General features: G+C 40.2%; 1 long non-coding RNA gene and 9 other non-coding genes across 11 annotated transcripts; 6 read left to right on the forward strand and 4 right to left on the reverse strand.

Moving 5' to 3' along the window:
• The first annotated feature begins 2274 nt into the window (after nucleotides 1–2274).
• trnad-guc (transfer RNA aspartic acid (anticodon GUC)) lies at nucleotides 2275–2346 on the forward strand. The gene has a single exon. It is a non-coding gene; the product is annotated as a tRNA-Asp (tRNA).
• A 715-nt stretch (nucleotides 2347–3061) lies between these two features.
• Nucleotides 3062–3134, forward strand: trnav-cac (transfer RNA valine (anticodon CAC)). Its single transcript has one exon. It is a non-coding gene; the product is annotated as a tRNA-Val (tRNA).
• A 389-nt stretch (nucleotides 3135–3523) lies between these two features.
• Nucleotides 3524–3596, forward strand: trnam-cau (transfer RNA methionine (anticodon CAU)). The gene has a single exon. It is a non-coding gene; the product is annotated as a tRNA-Met (tRNA).
• Nucleotides 3597–4960: 1364 nt separating this feature from the next.
• trnav-aac (transfer RNA valine (anticodon AAC)) lies at nucleotides 4961–5033 on the reverse strand. Its single transcript has one exon. It is a non-coding gene; the product is annotated as a tRNA-Val (tRNA).
• Nucleotides 5034–5399: 366 nt separating this feature from the next.
• Nucleotides 5400–5472, reverse strand: trnam-cau (transfer RNA methionine (anticodon CAU)). The gene has a single exon. It is a non-coding gene; the product is annotated as a tRNA-Met (tRNA).
• A 2716-nt stretch (nucleotides 5473–8188) lies between these two features.
• LOC131699429 (uncharacterized) lies at nucleotides 8189–12122 on the reverse strand. Of its 2 annotated transcripts, XR_009308133.1 has the most exons (5): nucleotides 12037–12122; nucleotides 11659–11848; nucleotides 10615–10923; nucleotides 10357–10462; nucleotides 8189–9794 (listed from the first exon to the last, which is right to left on the reverse strand). It is a non-coding gene; the product is annotated as an uncharacterized LOC131699429 (long non-coding RNA). The 2 variants fall into 2 exon arrangements; XR_009308132.1 differs by having other exon boundaries at nucleotides 11659–12094.
• A 4723-nt stretch (nucleotides 12123–16845) lies between these two features.
• trnad-guc (transfer RNA aspartic acid (anticodon GUC)) lies at nucleotides 16846–16917 on the forward strand. Its single transcript has one exon. It is a non-coding gene; the product is annotated as a tRNA-Asp (tRNA).
• A 715-nt stretch (nucleotides 16918–17632) lies between these two features.
• On the forward strand, nucleotides 17633–17705 carry trnav-cac (transfer RNA valine (anticodon CAC)). Its single transcript has one exon. It is a non-coding gene; the product is annotated as a tRNA-Val (tRNA).
• A 389-nt stretch (nucleotides 17706–18094) lies between these two features.
• Nucleotides 18095–18167, forward strand: trnam-cau (transfer RNA methionine (anticodon CAU)). The gene has a single exon. It is a non-coding gene; the product is annotated as a tRNA-Met (tRNA).
• Nucleotides 18168–19536: 1369 nt separating this feature from the next.
• On the reverse strand, nucleotides 19537–19609 carry trnav-aac (transfer RNA valine (anticodon AAC)). The gene has a single exon. It is a non-coding gene; the product is annotated as a tRNA-Val (tRNA).
• Between the last annotated feature and the right edge of the window lie 320 nt (nucleotides 19610–19929).

Below are 19929 nucleotides of genomic sequence, written 5' to 3' on the forward strand. Positions count from 1 at the left end.
ACGGGTAGAGTATTAATAACCAAGTCTATACTGTTCCCCATCCTCTCTTATGTAGGAAAAATCTTTCCCCCAGACAGGACCACCAAAAAAGTGGTGGACCGCATTATCCACCGCTTTATCTGGGGCAGCAAGATGGAGAGGGTAAAGCGAGCCACTCTGAGTAAAGCCGACAAGAAGGGAGGTAAGGGGGTCCCGGACGTTGTGCAGCTCACCCGAGTGCAGGGGCTCACGCAAACTATCAAGAACATCCAGGCCCTGGACAGGAAGGTATGTTACATGAATCGTTTCTATTTTGCCACCTGTCTCAGGGCCTTGGGCCTCTGCACTATTGATAACACCGTGCCGTACTCCTGGGACCCCCCATTGTATTATAGAACCTTAAGGGACACTATATATAAATTGGGCTTAGATAAAGCAAAATTGGCCTCCTGGGAATACAAGGCTGTAACTAAATATCTTGCCGGTTCCCAGGAAATTGAAAAAGTAGCTACTTTCTCCCTCACCCAAAGCCAAAAAATCTGGGAGAATGTGTCTCACAGCTGCCTCAGTAATGTCCAGAAGGATATAGCATGGAACACCGTCCACAGTGCACTCCCCACTCGAGCGTTCATGTTCAGGAGGGGACTAGCCCAAGTAGAAACATGCCCCTATGCAAAGTGCCGCAAGAGAGAAACACCAGCCCATATCTTCTGGGAGTGTGATGTGGCTGGCAGTGTCTGGCTCTCTGTCTCTGTCTTCCTAAACAGGTTTGCTGACACGGCCAAGATGACCGCTGAGACTGTGCTCTATGGGCCGGCGGGAGGAATCGATACCAGCACAGCTAAGTGCGTTTGGCGTGTCATCAATGTTGTCAAGCAGATCCTGTGGGAAGGCCGTAACGTCTGTGTCTATCACAAGCAGGAGCTAGACACTATCACCACGACCAGAAGGGCACAAACTCTTATCAAGGACTTTGTAATTCTGGACATCCGGACCCTCGGGAAGGACAAGGCCTGCGCGGAGTGGAGGATCGCCGGACTTCAGGACGTGAAGATGGAATAAAGGAAAAAACTGGAACCGCTAGCTCCTAGGAGCGGGACTACGGGGCACCGCTAAGCCTTTTATTTATTTTGTCATGCCAGCATTCCGCCCTTTTTAGCTGGCATGACCGTTTTTGAACGGTGCCCTGGTTTTATGTAGTCTTTTTGTTTCAGTTTTATGGACTTTTATTTGATTTATGTTGAATGTTTTATTTGATTTTGTTTTGTTTTGTTTTATGTATCTTTAAGATTTTTAATGTAAACTATTAAAAGTTACATTTTAAGTGTTTTAAAATTTTAGAATTTTAACTCACTGTTCCACACACTGTCCCTTTTCCCCTGTCCCTGTTTTAGTAATATAGTTTTATGTTCACTTTTGAACTTTTAGAGAGCACTCCCCGGCCCTCACAAGCACTGGTTTTTTATAGATGGTTCTTTTTTTCCAGTCACTTTTAAAACAGCACAGGTTTTTTTCATGTTGATTTTAATCTGTGTCTGTTTTAACCATGTACAAAGCACAATTGTCTTGGTGTTTTTAAATGTGTTTTAAATGCTTTTAAAACAAAATGTATGTCTGTATGCATGAATGTCATCTTTAAAAGAAATGTAAAATGAATGAAAAAACGAATGGGTGTAAATGTAAAAAAAATGTAAAATCTCAATAAAAGAGTATTTTACTAAAGATTTCCGTGGAGAGGAACATTTATGAGTTTTAACTAATTTTTTGATGTCCTGTTTCGGCGGGGCTTCCTTGTGTTGTAAAATAATAGAACTGTGGTATGTATTGTTGGTTCGCAAAATGGGCGTGCTATTCACAGTAACCTCCGTTACAGACTGCAGCCTTTTTGCTCAAACTAAGGAAGTGGGTGTTTTAGTTGTTTATGTATAGTAGAACCGATTGTACCCCACTTTCATCCAATCACTCAACCATTCGTGCAAGATGGTGGGAAGGGAAGTGAAGCCTCCGAATCATTTGGTTCGCAAAATTCACTGAGCCGAAGCAGATAAAACGCTTCATGCTCTTTAGTGCCTTCTCTTGGTAGATCTGCACAACTCAATACATTAAGTTTAGGCACAGACCTGCACAACAGCGCCAAAATCATGTTGCGGCGGCAGCAGTATTACATCCGTAGTGGTTTAGCACTACCATAAAGAATGAATGGGAAATGGTTTAGTGCGGTTTAGCTAAACAATTCTCGACAGGGGGGGCCAGTGCAGTCTTCCTGTGAGTACAGAACGGTTGCTTTTCACGCATTCCTCGTTAGTATAGTGGTCAGTATCCCCGCCTGTCACGCGGGAGACCCGGGTTCAATTCCCCGACGGGGAGATTTTTTTTTATTTTATTTTTTTTAAAACTTTCCTTAAATATTTTACGCACAAAATGTAGTTGACAATTATTTACCAGATATGGTATATATTCGCTTTTTTATCTATACCTATATACGTAATCCTTACCCGATGTACCATATTTACAGTATTATTCGTTGAGTTTAACTATTTATTATTTGACCTGTGCTTTTGTACATTTCAGAATATCATTTTTATAGACGATTTCTATTGCTAAAACAGTTTGTGCAAGAATACTCTTGTCCTCACTGAAAAAAAAGTGTTTCGTAAAAAAAAAAAAAAAAAAAAATAGAAACATAAAAAACTGACCGTGGAGAGTCACTAAGGGGGCGTGACTATGACGAAAGGGCCAGTTCTGTAAATAGAAAAAGCTAAATACATAAATGTTAACAAACACATTCTTAAAAGTCGGAAGTATGTATGTTAAGCGCCCGTGATAACCACTACACTGCCTATTCTGCATCGTTCTGTTTTCAGTCAGTATGTTTTATCTAAAACTCAACTATTTGAAAGTTGAACGGCAAATTAACGCTATTACAACTATATGGGATAAACACAGACATATGGCTTCCCATTGAAAAATATAGACTATTGAAGTGATGATACGCCTGTACTTAGAAAATGAACTAACACGTACATCACCATCGACCTGTAGCACTTGCTGTGCTCAGTGCTTGAGCACTGTCTTCCGTGAAGTTTCCGTAGTGTAGTGGTTATCACGTTCGCCGCACACGCGAAAGGTCCCCGGTTCGAAACCGGGCGGAAACAGCTTTTTTTTTTCTGTATTATTATTTTTCAGTGGTCTCTATGTGTTGCATTTTATTTCCGAACGTTTAAAACCCGCGGGTTAATTATTTATTTATTTTTTTTAAATGCAAGCGTAAATGTATCATAGCGACAGAAAGAGAGAGGTTATGGAATATCTAGACTTCAAGGTGGATCTAGCCAATGTTCTGCTTGCTTGCAGAAAAACATTGCAATGAAGACCAGCTGCCACACCAGAGGAAGAGCACACCAATGCCAGCAAAGGTGTTTTTTTCTGAATAAAAAATAGCAGGATCTTCGGGTCTGAGCAAATCTCAAGATCCCTGCTTTGAAACCTTTAGCATTGCATAGATCCCACATTCCTCAATCCTGGAACGGAACACATTTTCAAGGCCTCGTTAGCGCAGTAGGTAGCGCGTCAGTCTCATAATCTGAAGGTCGTGAGTTCGATCCTCACACGGGGCAGCACTTTTATTCTTGGGTAGGAGTTATTTAAACATAAATACCAAAATCGTTTAAGGCTGGGGTTGCCTTAAAAACTGTCAAAACGTTGTTCATGGTCGTAAATACTTAGATGTCCTTATTATTTTAAAACTGGGTATCAACAAAGCATCTGGACAAATGTAGAACTGCTACAATTTGTATGTGAGCACAGGAATGGACATTAACATGTACGCGCTTACACTATAAAACGTATCAGGGCTATATTATATATTAAGGGCTTGTATTATTTATGGTGTTAAATAAAAACTATATATGTTAGTAAGCTACTGTATGAATAGTGGACCGTGTCACAAGACGTCCTTCCGTAGTGTAGTGGTTATCACGTTCGCCTAACACACAAAAGGTCCCCGGTTGGTAACATTATTTTTTTTTTATTTATTTAAAATAACAATCCGTTACAAATACATTTTTTTTATACTTCTTAGATCATATTGCATATATCGCAAACTGCAATATACAGTGCATTATTTGTACAGCACTCAAATAAATGCAACCATCAGCCATGCTGTTACAAAAATGCTGCCACGTCTAATAAATATAACTGATTAAAAAAATAATAATAATAATAAAAATACACACGTGTTTCCAACCGGGAACTTTTCGCGTGTGAAGCGAACGTGATAACCACTACACTACAGAAACATTTAGTAAGACATTATTATTATTATTATTATTATTATTATTATTATTATTATTATTATTATTATTATTATTATTATTATTATTATTATTATTATTATTATTATTATTATTATTATTTATTTCTTAGCAGACGCCATTATCCAGGTTGACTTACAATCGTAAGCAAATACATTTCAAGTGTTACAATACAAGTAATACAATAAGAGCAAGAATACAATAACTTTTGTTCAAGCAAAGTACAAGTGTGACAAACCACAATTCAATAATACAGCAGATAATAGTGATAGTTAATCAGGATATGATTAAATAGTGATAGTTACATCAGGATGTGATTAAATACAAAGTACTACAGGTTAAACACTTGGCAGATTACAGTATTCTGAAGTACAGGATTAAATGCAGTAAAATAGGGGGCAGATAAGAGCAAAATAAAGCACATTTACATGAAGGGTGATAGTGTCCCAGGATACAGAGGAGTTCTACAGGTGCTGTTTGAAGAGGCGAGTCTTAAGGAGGCGCCGGAAAGACATGGAACCCACTTATCAACCACAATCACCTACAAATAGACAATAAGAATTGTACTGTACTGTGCAATTTGCGATACGTGCCGTATAATCTAAGACGTATAAAAAATAAATATATTTGTAATGGGTTGTTATTTTAAAATAAATTACAAAAATTAATGTTTCCGCCCGGTCTCGAACCGGGGACCTTTCGCGTGTTAGGCGAACGTGATAACCACTACACTACGGAAACACATCGTGTCAACCTCCCCTATTCATATAGTATCTTACTAGCACCTTGCTTGAGTGAAGGGAGTACATTATATTGAACTCGTTCTGCAAAGCATTTTTTTATTTAATTTATTGCATAAATGAAAGAACAAGACTTTAATATATAATATAGCCCCGATACGTTTTATAGTATAAGCGCGTATATGTTAATGTCTGTTCCTGTGCTCACATACAAATGGCAGCAGTTCCACATTTGTCCAGATGCTTTGTTGATACTCAGTTTTAAAACAATAAGGACATCTAAGTATTTACGACCATGAACAACGTTCTGACAGCATTTCACATTTTTGGTATTTATTTTTAAATAACTAACCAATAATAAAAGTGCTGCCCCGTGTGAGGATCGAACTCACGACCTTCAGATTATGAGACTGACGCGCTACCTACTGCGCTAACGAGGCCTTGAAAACGCTCCCTGGTCCTAGGCTGAGAAAGGTGGGATGTTTGTGAACAAGGGACCTTCCACGTGTTAGGCAAACGTGATCACCACTACACTAAGGACACCTTTAATGAATTTCAGAAACCATGAATTTCAAATACATTGAAATTTGAATACATACAGATAATGTACTGTATATTGCAGTTTGCGATACGTGCATTTTCTGTTGTCCCGGATACAAGTATTACAGTACCATTATAACGGACAACTGTATTAAATATAATTGCGCTTTAGATAAAACAGTCTCTCAAACAAGTTTCTAGCTGTTGTAAATATTACATTTTTTAACACTCAGAACTGACACCGATTGTAAAAATGTCAATCGTGTATTTTTATTGATAATATTACAAAATATTTAGTTTACTATCCGCGCATTTCTACAGCTGACATTTGTAATACGAACATATATTATTGGCATTTTTTAATTATTGGTGACTATAGGTACCGTACTAGTGAGAATTAAAATAATACTGTAATAACATTTTTACCTTCAGATGATTGTATTTCGAAATAAACCAAAAGACTTCAAGATTCAATAATCTACCGTCGTTGAAAACGATAGGTTGCGGATGCAACCCCGGTTCCCTGAAAGAGAAAATAACCATCAAGGTATTGGACATTGCCGTCAGGCAGTAGGGATTGGCTGAGCTTTATGTCAAAGCTGCCGATAGGCCTCCGCGCAAGCTGCCGTGTAAGCCCGCCCCCTTGGGAGCTTACTATACGCAGCGCGCGGAGAGTCACTTCCTCTTTTGCCCTTCAGGCCGTGAAGGCCTCCAGAGCGACCTCGCGGCTTGATGGTTATTTTCTCTTTCAGGGAACCGGGGTTGCATCCGCAACCTATCGTTCCCTTTCAAGTCGAAAATAACCATCAAGGTATGGGAACAGTGTACCCAAGCCGTCGCGAGGGAGGATTCTCGGCAGTAGGACAGACTTACGTCATAACGCAACTGCGTAGGCAGTACATCTACACATATGCGGAGCTGCGCCTCAGCGTCTATGCTCGCAATGACACCTGTCCCAAGGTGGAATAGTCACACCATATTGTACCTACTCTAGACGTCCGCAACCTGAGGCGTCATAGAGTGCAACACAGATGCTCCAAATGACGGAGCAGAGGATTCCAGCACATTTAGCCTGTAAAACCTCATGAAAGTATGCGGCGTAGCCCAACTGGCTGCCGCGCAAATATCAGACACCGGCACCCCTCGAAAGAGGGCCCAGGATGTCGCCATACCCCTGGTAGAATGCGCCTTCAACTGCCCTGGTGGAGGAAGGCCTGCAGATTCATACGCTAATTTAATAGCATCCACTATCCAGTGGGAAAGGCGCTGTTTAGACATTGCAATGAAAAATAACCATTTTGTTTTTCTAATCACTGTTAAAGCACCAATGTGGTGGTGCTGTGTCGGGGTCTTGCTGGTAGACATCGGCCCATATGAGTGTAACACTCGACCCAGTGTCCTCCAGCGCAGTGCAGGGGACCCCCTCTATGCTGACCAGGACGTGACTGAAGTCCAGCACCGAGTCCTGCCTACAGTACCACCACCATGGCCAAGGAACATGATAGTAACTGGAAGGTACGGATTCTGTGAAGATTTATTTTTTTATTATAATTTGTTTTCTTAAAATTTGAGAGCCTAGTTATTCCTGTGCTAAAAAAAATAAATAAAAGTCAGGGCATGCCTTATGATTGCTATAATTAATATTAGTCCGGTTGAGCACATTTTCTAGTAAAATCACAAATAGTGTTCCAGGTGGCACTGCCTACACAACACAAACTTAGAAATCAGTCAGACTCGACTCAGAATGAATGCATTGGTCGTAACAAAAAGTTACAAGAAGTGCTGCTATCGCTATGATACATTTACGCTTGCATTTAAAAAAATAAATAAATAATTACCCCACGGGTTTTAAACATTCGGAAATAAAATGCAACACATAGAGACCACTGAAAAATAATAATACAGAAAAAAAGCTGTTTCCGCCCGGGGACTTTTTGCGTGAGGCGAACGTGATAACCACTACACTACGGAAACTTCACGGAAGACAGCGCTCAAGCACTGAGCACAGCAAGTGCTACAGGTCGATGGTGATGCATGTGTTTAGTTCATTTTCTAAGTACAGGCGTATCATCACTTCAATAGTCTATATTTTTCAATGGGAAGCCATATGTCTGTTTATCCCATATAGTTGTAATAGCGTTAATTTGCTGTTCAACTTTCAAATAGTTGAGTTTTAGATAAAACATACTGACTGAAAACAGAACGACGCAGAATAGGTAGTGTAGTGGTTATCACGGGCGCCTAACACACATAACATACATACTCCTGACTTTTAAGAATGAGTTTAACATTTATGTATTTAGCTTTTTCTATTTACAGAACTGCCCGTTTAGTCATAGTCACGCCCCCCCCTCTCCACGGCCTCTTTTTTATTATATTACATATGAAGTGGTGGCCAATGCTGTTTTGAGTGATGAAGAATAAGAAGTTGTCCCTTCTCATATAAGGTAAGAATGAGTTGGATGGTTAAAATAAAATTATACATGGCGATGATTAATAGATTAAATTATACCGTTTCCATGAATGTCCTGAAGAAGCCAGTGTAACAAACCGTTAGAGTACCCCTGCGTGATACTCTATTACTGCTTCCACCGACTGGCACAGACACGAAGAACGTTCAGGCAACTAACTTTTATTTACAATATTTAAACAAGTCAACACTTTCTTTGTATAGATTATTGCCCTGTACGGGTCACTAACTGGCTCACTTCTTTGCCCCTCTCTAACTATTTCAGAATACCGAGTTCTACAGGCCGAGGCCTGTGCAAGTCCTTTCCCCGTGGAATTGAGTCCACTGGGATGAACTTAGCAGGAAACTCTAGCTGAGGAGCCTGGTAAGTGTCAGGAAGGATCCTTCGACCCAGGTGGGTCAGTCCACAGTTACGTACAGGCCACCTCCCTCCGCTGGAGTAGTCCTGTACGCTGGTAAGTTCAATGTAGGCTTTCCCTGCCGGGGTAGCTTTGTATTCCAAGTCAGAAGTGGCTTCCCCCTGCTGGAGTATTTCTGCAACACTGGTAAGGGTGGAACAGACTCCCTCTGCTGGAGTCTCTCTGCAACACAGGTAAGGATAGCGCAGACTCCCTCTGCTGGAATCTTGCTGCAACACAGGTAAGAACAAAGAAGACACCCTCTGCTGGAGTGTCTCTGCAACACAGGTAAGGATAGCGCAGACTCCCTCTGCTGGAGTCTTGCTGCAACACAGGTAAGAACAAAGAAGACACCCTCTGCTGGAGTATCTCTGCAACACAGGTAAGGACAAAGAAGACACCCTCTGCTGGAGTATCTCTGCAACACAGGTAAGAACAAAGAAGATACCCTCTGCTGGAGTATCTCTGCAACACAGGCAAGGATAGCGCAGACTCCCTCTGCTGGAGTCTTGCTGTAACACAGGTAAGCGTAAGCAAGTATGGAATGGGCCCTCCCAGAAGAAGGGCTCTGTTGATAAAGAATTGTATCCAGGCTGTGGGGAAGGACCCCTGCAGCTGACGTCCCAGTCGTTCACGGAAACACGGGAGTGTCTCCGAGTTCAAGCACAATATCCATACTGTCCACACCACCTGTGGGTACTGTTGTTCATGTGTGTCACAATAAAGCACGTCCAGAAAACCAGACTGCTGCCTCAGTTCTCTCTGTTACAGCCCGCTGTTCCTGCAGCGCATGAATACGCGCTTTCCCTCCGAGTCCCGAGTCAAACACACATACACAAATAGACGGCAGTTGTGACGGTTCCCAATCGTCACGAAAACTGCGGAACTGTTTTAAATTAACTACCGAGAGGCAGCGTTTATCTACCAACGTTTCATAAAATAAATTAAACTTTGTCAAAACAAAAGACTACCTCACCAAGAGGAAAACGCTCACGGTATAAACAAAACACAACTCTTGTTCAAAAAAGAAACCAAACGTTCACTTTACCTTACAATACTACGTAATGCACTCTCAACCTTCTGGGAACTATTCAGCAGGACAAACTGGCGGTGCTCCCCAAAATCACCCCCTGCTGTCCTGCTCCACTTCCCTTTATACCCAGAAACCCCGCCTTGCCCATTAGTGCTAAGGTTCCTGGGTTGCGTAGTCTTTCAAATGGCGTCGCCATTTCTTAAAGGCGACACCGCTCTTTCTTACACCTGTGATACGGCATTTAGTCTCAAGAGAACAGTCATCCTCATCATCATCTTCCTCCACATTCAGTGTGGGCCAGGTGATTCTTTCAAGGATCATCTTGAGGAAAAAAAGAATGAATAGATAAATGAATGAACGGCAGGGGATCTCTTGCTGAACCTTATTGGCCATTTTTGTTCAATTCCAATATTGAAATGGCTCAATACCAAGCTTCATCTCAAAGCTCTATACAAGCTGGGTTTTATATTGTAGACCAAAACACCAAAAAATATATAAACTTCAGAATTAGAAATATAACTAGTAAATCACATTATCAAAACACTGAAACAGTAACACACGCCACAGGCATTCAAAACTTAATTAGGGAACAACATGTAATAAAATGTAACACACCTGGGAGGTGTATAGTGTGTCAGAATTTCAATGTGCTGAATTAAGCAGGTGAATTTGTTAAATGAAGTCCTTTAGTGATTGTTTCAACTAAAAATTCCCTCTTCAGACCTCAATCACAAGAGTTTCCCTTTTATTGAACACATTTGCTGGATAGGGGCTCTCCATGACTGGATTTGGCCACCCCTGCTGTAGGTTATCAATTAATTACACAACTAACCAGTACAATGAGTAAACCGAACATGGATATGCACGAAACAAACCTACTTACAGCGTGAAGGAGGAGTTTGTCCATTAGCCAATGCCGATTTTCTTCTGTCACCCCTGGAAGATCCCAGCTTAATGCCAATTGCAGTATAATGCTTTTGTCTTCTTCACTGAGAAAAAAAATTTGTAAGACAACATTAGCATAAACATTTCCTGAAACCCACTACATGCAAATGTCTTCATTTTACTGCAAGTAAACCTTTCAAAATAGTTAATGTACTGTATTTAACATTGACCAATTACATTAACAAAAACTCTATACCTGCTGCTACAGCTGTCACTGTGACTATTTCTGAGAAAGAAAAGTCTCTCACAAAAGAGGCACTTCATCAGGGGCCCAGTGGATAAGGACAGTCCAGGAACCTACAAAATGAATTGCAGCAGACAATTTGGGTTTCTGGGTCCCTTAAATATTTTGCTGAGTACCCCTCATTAGGGCAAGGAATAACAGCCTAGATCCGGCTTCTCGTAGATCCTGAAATCTTCATTTGTTCAAATCCACCACCTTCACTCAGTTTGGGATAAGATTTGAATAACTGGCTTCTGAATCCTTCACAGCTGCTGTCACAACCTTGACATAAAAAAGAACACAAATGTAATAAATGTGAATCTAGCGAACATCTTACACACTGATACACAACCTTGTATTTTGCTGCTACTAAAGCGGCATAGGTTTTTTATTGGTTTTATTTTTGTATAGCATCAACACAAAGCTGAATGGATCACTAACTGCAAAACAATCCAAAACTAAATTCCAGACATTTACTTTGAGTGGCATCTAAAAGGATTTTGGGAGCTTTATGATACTAATAGTGGTTGATGACATTTCAGTAGCATTGAGCAGTGGTTTAATAAAAAGTCTAAAATATCGAAGGTACAGGTTACATTGCATTGAACTCTACATCGCGTTATTTGTTATTATAGACCGTCTCATTAGGTTTATTTGTATCTGATTTTAGAGTCGTGATATATACTGAGCATCGAAAGAAACTTTTTAGATAACATTCTCTAGAATGACAAATTCTGTTTTACAGCAGGTGCAGTAAGATTGTAATGTGCTGATTAACAATTGACATTGTACTGTATGTAGTTATGAGGGGACAGGGTACTGTGAAATTCACAGGCAAGTACTAGCGTGTGGCCACCGTTGCTGAGCAGTAGACATTTTGTCAATGTCCATCATGTATATACCTCGTTTTTTTTCCGAATTAAATGTGTAATAATACTGATACGTTTCTTGTGATGTTCAGTATATGTACTATTAAATAAACCGTTTCATTTTGACAGAATATTTGCATAAACGTACCTTGAAAGGAGATTCTTTTCTCCCCCAGTCCTGCTACATTCAATTCGTCTTTTTCTGCTGTCTAGTCGGCACCGTGGAAATGGTTTTCCGTTTTAGACAGCAGAAGTTGTGAGTGTAATAACACCAACACGGCGCTGGAGTGGGAACGTTCGTCTTTTTGAAGACGATCCTCTGTATGGGGCGAAAAATCCTTGAAAACAAAAAGGGACAAAAATATAAACTATAAAATATTACTATACCACTATAGCATGCAGAAATTGTGAATCTAACCCACTTAAAACAGACACAATACGGTTAAGAACAAATTGAAGGAGAATGCTCAGCAAAACAATTAAACTACTAGCTAAATGCAACTGGCGCTGAAAACAAAATGCTCACAATAATACACGGCCTTCCAACACACAGTGATCTAGCGAGCCCACATCGGCATCGATTGTGTTCCCTGGAGCAGGGAGAAACAAACTTCCTACAGCCAATAGTGTACTTGATACCGCCCACTGAATGAATAAATAAATAGATGAATAGATGAATGAATGAATGAATGAATAAATAAATAAATAAATAAATAAATAAATAAATAAATAAATAAATGCATAGAATGAATGAATAAATAAATAAATAAATACATAAATAAATGAATGAACAAATAAATAAATAAATAAATGCATGAACAAATAAATGTTGCAATAAATCAATATTTCAACATTTATTTATTTATTTATTTATTTCTCTATGTATTTATTTTTAATTTTGCCATGGATAGTCCTCCATACTCCATAAAATACAGCGATCTGATAGTAAAACGTATTTTGGTAACTTGGAAAACGAATACCTTGGGTTGAGCAATACTGTTGGGTGGAAACCGCGCTAGCAGGGATGAATCACATTTGCATACCCATAATGCACGTTGCCAGAATCTAATTTCCTCTTATGTAATGTATGCTTTTAAAATATCATATTTAAATATAAATGTCAGCATACAGTACTTGTATACTGTTTTGGTTGTTTTTCTCAAGACGTAGATGTTAAAATGCTCGTTTTAAAAAAAACTTTAAAAAAATAAATAAATAAAAAAAAAATCTAAAAAAACTAACCGTCCCTTGTTACAATAGCAATATGAGTAGGTTGCTTACTGCACTAACAAATGTTAATATACTCTGGTTTCTCTTCAGATCGCATAAATCTTTCGCCTTTTACTAAAGATTTCTCCGACCATAGGCTCCTGCAGGTAACATTGCAGGTCCCTCAGACCTCCCAGATGGGGTCAGGGGTCTGGAAATTAAACACCTCCTTACTCGATGACCCCTCCATAGCTGCAGCCTATAAGAGCAGGCTTGTTGAGTGGACCACTTTGCGTGACCTATTCAACTCCCCTATAGAGTGGTGGGAGATGGTCAAAATGAGAACTAAGGGTTATTTCATAGCAGCAGGCAAGAGGAAAGCAAAAGAAAGGAGGGCCAAATATAAATACCTGAATGCTGCCCTCCAGCGTCTGAGCCTGCTTCAGCTTCGGGGGTTCCCTGTAAGCGACGAGATAGCCCAGACCAAGCTAGATCTTTCAGTGCTTTGTAGGGAGGAACAACGAAAGGTCATGCACAATGCAAAAGTGCAAAAAATGGAGGAAGACGAAAAGTGTACTCGCTTCTTCTTCCAGAAAACGAGGGAGAAGCGGCACTTGATGTCCTCCATGCTCGACAGCAGGGGGAGGATAGTAGAGGATAGTGAGGGAGTGAAAAAAGTGGTAGAGAACTTCTATAGGGACCTGTATAACATCAAAGCTACAGATGACACCCTGATAGAGTGGTTCCTGAGCCAGTTGGAGCCTGACTCAGTGCGGGACGACGAGGAGGAGGAGAAGGACCCAGAACTCACGCTGGAGGAGCTCACCCAGGCGGTTAAGACCATGAACACCGGTAAGACGCCAGGTCCAGATGGCATCCCGGGTGAGTATTACCATCTTTTTTGGGACACGCTAAAAGTCCATTTAGCGGAGGTCTACAGAGCGGTCTACAGGGAGAAGCGGTTGGGCCCTTCTATGCGGGAGAGTGTAATTACTCTCCTTCATAAGAAAGGGGAAGTTAAAGATCTACGGAATTGGCGCCCAATCAGCCTCCTTTGCGTGGATTACAAGATACTAGCCAAAGCTCTGATGCTCCGGCTACAAGTACACCTCCCTTTGGTCATTGGCCCTGACCAGGCTTGTGGCGTCCCAGGGAGGTCCATCACGGATATTTTAATGTTAACAAGGGACATTCTGGCTTATTCTAGAGAACGGAACCATCCCCTCTGCCTGTTCAACCTTGACCAGGAGAAGGCGTTCGATAGGGTAAGCCATGAATATATGTACAAAGTGATGGACCAGATGAAATTCGCTCCTGGACTTAGGGAGTGGGTTAAAACCATATATACAAACATTAGTACCCGAGTCTTGGTGAACAGGCACCTGACTGGTAAAATATCTATCCAGTCAGGGGTCAGACAGGGTTGCCCACTATCCCCACTGCTATATGTCGTGTGCATTGAACCCCTCCTGCAGGCAATTCGTAGGGATACCAATATAACTGGTTTCCAGCTGCCTGGATCCAACGGGGTCCAGGTCAAAACAACAGCATATATGGACGATGTGTCACTCATTTGCACCAACACATCGTCGGTACCTCGGATTAGTAATATCCTTGAGAAGTACTGCACGGCGACCGGGGCAGTGATTAATAAGTCCAAGAGCGAAGTCTACGTGTCTAAAAATTGGCAGGTAGATAGGGAACTGTCGGACATGTACCCTGTCAAAAAGGACAAAATCAAGATTCTGGGCCTCATTTTCGAGAACAATAGCTCGGGGGCCCAGAGCTGGACGGCGGCCATTAACCAGGTCCGTAAAAAGATTGGCGGATGGAGCACAAGATCCTTAACAATGACGGGTAGAGTATTAATAACCAAGTCTATACTGTTCCCCATCCTCTCTTATGTAGGAAAAATCTTTCCCCCAGACAGGACCACCAAAAAAGTGGTGGACCGCATTATCCACCGCTTTATCTGGGGCAGCAAGATGGAGAGGGTAAAGCGAGCCACCCTGAGTAAAGCCGACAAGAAGGGAGGTAAGGGGGTCCCGGACGTTGTGCAGCTCACCCGAGTGCAGGGGCTCACGCAAACTATCAAGAACATCCAGGCCCTGGACAGGAAGGTATGTTACATGAATAGTTTCTATTTTGCGACCTGTCTCAGGGCCTTGGGCCTCTGCACTATTGATAACACCGTGCCGTACTCCTGGGACCCCCCATTGTATTATAGAACCTTAAGGGACACTATATATAAATTGGGCTTAGATAAAGCAAAATTGGCCTCCTGGGAATACAAGGCTGTAACTAAATATCTTGCCGGTTCCCAGGAAATTGAAAAAGTAGCTACTTTCTCCCTCACCCAAAGCCAAAAAATCTGGGAGAATGTGTCTCACAGCTGCCTCAGTAATGTCCAGAAGGATATAGCATGGAACACCGTCCACAGTGCACTCCCCACTCGAGCGTTCATGTTCAGGAGGGGACTAGCCCAAGTAGAAACATGCCCCTATGCAAAGTGCCGCAAGAGAGAAACACCAGCCCATATCTTCTGGGAGTGTGATGTGGCTGGCAGTGTCTGGCTCTCTGTCTCTGTCTTCCTAAACAGGTTTGCTGACACGGCCAAGATGACCGCTGAGACTGTGCTCTATGGGCCTGCGGGAGGAATCACTACCAGCACAGCTAAGTGCGTTTGGCGTGTCATCAATGTTGTCAAGCAGATCCTGTGGGAAGGCCGTAACGTCTGTGTCTATCACAAGCAGGAGCTAGACACTATCACCACGACCAGAAGGGCACAAACTCTTATCAAGGACTTTGTAATTCTGGACATCCGGACCCTCGGGAAGGACAAGGCCTGCGCGGAGTGGAGGATCGCCGGACTTCAGGACGTGAAGATGGAATAAAGGAAAAAACTGGAACCGCTAGCTCCTAGGAGCGGGACTACGGGGCACCGCTAAGCCTTTTATTTATTTTGTCATGCCAGCATTCCGCCCTTTTTAGCTGGCATGACCGTTTTTCAACGGTGCCCTGGTTTTATGTAGTCTTTTTGTTTCAGTTTTATGGACTTTTATTTGATTTATGTTGAATGTTTTATTTGATTTTGTTTTGTTTTGTTTTATGTATCTTTAAGATTTTTAATGTAAACTATTAAAAGTTACATTTTAAGTGTTTTAAAATTTTAGAATTTTAACTCACTGTTCCACACACTGTCCCTTTTCCCCTGTCCCTGTTTTAGTAATATAGTTTTATGTTCACTTTTGAACTCTTAGAGAGCACTCCCCGGCCCTCACAAGCACTGGTTTTTTATAGATGGTTCTTTTTTTCCAGTCACTTTTAAAACAGCACAGGTTTTTTTCATGTTGATTTTAATCTGTGTCTGTTTTAACCATGTACAAAGCACAATTGTCTTGGTGTTTTTAAATGTGTTTTAAATGCTTTTAAAACAAAATGTATGTCTGTATGCATGAATGTCATCTTTAAAAGAAATGTAAAATGAATGAAAAAACGAATGGGTGTAAATGTAAAAAAATGTAAAATCTCAATAAAAGAGTATTTTACTAAAGATTTCCGTGGAGAGGAACATTTATGAGTTTTAACTAATTTTTTGATGTCCTGTTTCGGCGGGGCTTCCTTGTGTTGTAAAATAATAGAACTGTGGTATGTATTGTTGGTTCGCAAAATGGGCGTGCTATTCACAGTAACCTCCGTTACAGACTGCAGCCTTTTTGCTCAAACTAAGGAAGTGGGTGTTTTAGTTGTTTATGTATAGTAGAACCGATTGTACCCCACTTTCATCCAATCACTCAACCATTCGTGCAAGATGGTGGGAAGGGAAGTGAAGCCTCCGAATCATTTGGTTCGCAAAATTCACTGAGCCGAAGCAGATAAAACGCTTCATGCTCTTTAGTGCCTTCTCTTGGTAGATCTGCACAACTCAATACATTAAGTTTAGGCACAGACCTGCACAACAGCGCCAAAATCATGTTGCGGCGGCAGCAGTATTACATCCGTAGTGGTTTAGCACTACCATAAAGAATGAATGGGAAATGGTTTAGTGCGGTTTAGCTAAACAATTCTCGACAGGGGGGGCCAGTGCAGTCTTCCTGTGAGTACAGAACGGTCGCTTTTCACGCATTCCTCGTTAGTATAGTGGTCAGTATCCCCGCCTGTCACGCGGGAGACCCGGGTTCAATTCCCCGACGGGGAGATTTTTTTTTATTTTATTTTTTTTAAAACTTTCCTTAAATATTTTACGCACAAAATGTAGTTGACAATTATTTACCAGATATGGTATATATTCGCTTTTTTATCTATACCTATATACGTAATCCTTACCCGATGTACCATATTTACAGTATTATTCGTTGAGTTTAACTATTTATTATTTGACCTGTGCTTTTGTACATTTCAGAATATCATTTTTATAGACGATTTCTATTGCTAAAACAGTTTGTGCAAGAATACTCTTGTCCTCACTGAAAAAAAAGTGTTTCGTAAAAAAAAAAAAAAAAAAAAATAGAAACATAAAAAACTGACCGTGGAGAGTCACTAAGGGGGCGTGACTATGACGAAAGGGCCAGTTCTGTAAATAGAAAAAGCTAAATACATAAATGTTAACAAACACATTCTTAAAAGTCGGAAGTATGTATGTTAAGCGCCCGTGATAACCACTACACTGCCTATTCTGCATCGTTCTGTTTTCAGTCAGTATGTTTTATCTAAAACTCAACTATTTGAAAGTTGAACGGCAAATTAACGCTATTACAACTATATGGGATAAACACAGACATATGGCTTCCCATTGAAAAATATAGACTATTGAAGTGATGATACGCCTGTACTTAGAAAATGAACTAACACGTACATCACCATCGACCTGTAGCACTTGCTGTGCTCAGTGCTTGAGCGCTGTCTTCCGTGAAGTTTCCGTAGTGTAGTGGTTATCACGTTCGCCTCACACGCGAAAGGTCCCCGGTTCGAAACCGGGCGGAAACAGCTTTTTTTTTTCTGTATTATTATTTTTCAGTGGTCTCTATGTGTTGCATTTTATTTCCGAACGTTTAAAACCCGCGGGTTAATTATTTATTTATTTTTTTTAAATGCAAGCGTAAATGTATCATAGCGACAGAAAGAGAGAGGTTATGGAATATCTAGACTTCAAGGTGGATCTAGCCAATGTTCTGCTTGCTTGCAGAAAAACATTGCAATGAAGACCAGCTGCCACACCAGAGGAAGAGCACACCAATGCCAGCAAAGGTGTTTTTTTCTGAATAAAAAATAGCAGGATCTTCGGGTCTGAGCAAATCTCAAGATCCCTGCTTTGAAACCTTTAGCATTGCATAGATCCCACATTCCTCAATCCTGGAACGGAACACATTTTCAAGGCCTCGTTAGCGCAGTAGGTAGCGCGTCAGTCTCATAATCTGAAGGTCGTGAGTTCGATCCTCACACGGGGCAGCACTTTTATTCTTGGGTAGGAGTTATTTAAACATAAATACCAAAATCGTTTAAGGCTGGGGTTGCCTTAAAAACTGTCAAAACGTTGTTCATGGTCGTAAATACTTAGATGTCCTTATTATTTTAAAACTGGGTATCAACAAAGCATCTGGACAAATGTAGAACTGCTACAATTTGTATGTGAGCACAGGAATGGACATTAACATGTACGCGCTTACACTATAAAACGTATCAGGGCTATATTATATATTAAGGGCTTGTATTATTTATGGTGTTAAATAAAAACTATATATGTTAGTAAGCTACTGTATGAATAGTGGACCGTGTCACAAGACGTCCTTCCGTAGTGTAGTGGTTATCACGTTCGCCTAACACACAAAAGGTCCCCGGTTGGTAACATTTTTTTTTTTATTATTTATTTAAAATAACAATCCGTTACAAATACATTTTTTTTATACTTCTTAGATCATATTGCATATATCGCAAACTGCAATATACAGTGCATTATTTGTACAGTACTCAAATAAATGCAACCATCAGCCATGCTGTTACAAAAATGCTGCCACGTCTAATAAATATAACTGATTAAAAAAATAATAATAATAATAAAAATACACACGTGTTTCCAACCGGGAACTTTTCGCGTGTGAAGCGAACGTGATAACCACTACACTACAGAAACATTTAGTAAGACATTATTATTATTATTATTATTATTATTATTATTATTATTATTATTATTATTATTATTATTATTATTATTATTATTATTATTATTATTATTATTATTATTATTATTATTTATTTCTTAGCAGACGCCATTATCCAGGTTGACTTACAATCGTAAGCAAATACATTTCAAGTGTTACAATACAAGTAATACAATAAGAGCAAGAAATACAATAACTTTTGTTCAAGCAAAGTACAAGTGTGACAAACCACAATTCAATAATACAGCAGATAATAGTGATAGTTAATCAGGATATGATTAAATAGTGATAGTTACATCAGGATGTGATTAAATACAAAGTACTACAGGTTAAACACTTGGCAGATTACAGTATTCTGAAGTACAGGATTAAATGCAGTAAAATAGGGGGCAGATAAGAGCAAAATAAAGCACATTTACATGAAGGGTGATAGTGTCCCAGGATACAGAGGAGTTCTACAGGTGCTGTTTGAAGAGGCGAGTCTTAAGGAGGCGCCGGAAAGACATGGAACCCACTTATCAACCACAATCACCTACAAATAGACAATAAGAATTGTACTGTAGTGTGCAATTTGCGATACGTGCCGTATAATCTAAGACGTATAAAAAATAAATATATTTGTAATGGGTTGTTATTTTAAAATAAATTACAAAAATTAATGTTTCCGCCCGGTCTCGAACCGGGGACCTTTCGCGTGTTAGGCGAACGTGATAACCACTACACTACGGAAACACATTGTGTCAACCTCCCCTATTCATATAGTATCTTACTAGCACCTTGCTTGAGTGAAGGGAGTACATTATATTGAACTCGTTCTGCAAAGCATTTTTTTATTTAATTTATTGCATAAATGAAAGAACAAGACTTTAATATATAATATAGCCCCGATACGTTTTATAGTATAAGCGCGTATATGTTAATGTCTGTTCCTGTGCTCACATACAAATGGCAGCAGTTCCACATTTGTCCAGATGCTTTGTTGATACTCAGTTTTAAAACAATAAGGACATCTAAGTATTTACGACCATGAACAACGTTCTGACAGCATTTCA

The sequence above is a fragment of the Acipenser ruthenus genome, chromosome 22, assembly GCF_902713425.1.
Source record: "Acipenser ruthenus chromosome 22, fAciRut3.2 maternal haplotype, whole genome shotgun sequence".
NCBI classification, from domain to species: domain Eukaryota; kingdom Metazoa; phylum Chordata; class Actinopteri; order Acipenseriformes; family Acipenseridae; genus Acipenser; species Acipenser ruthenus.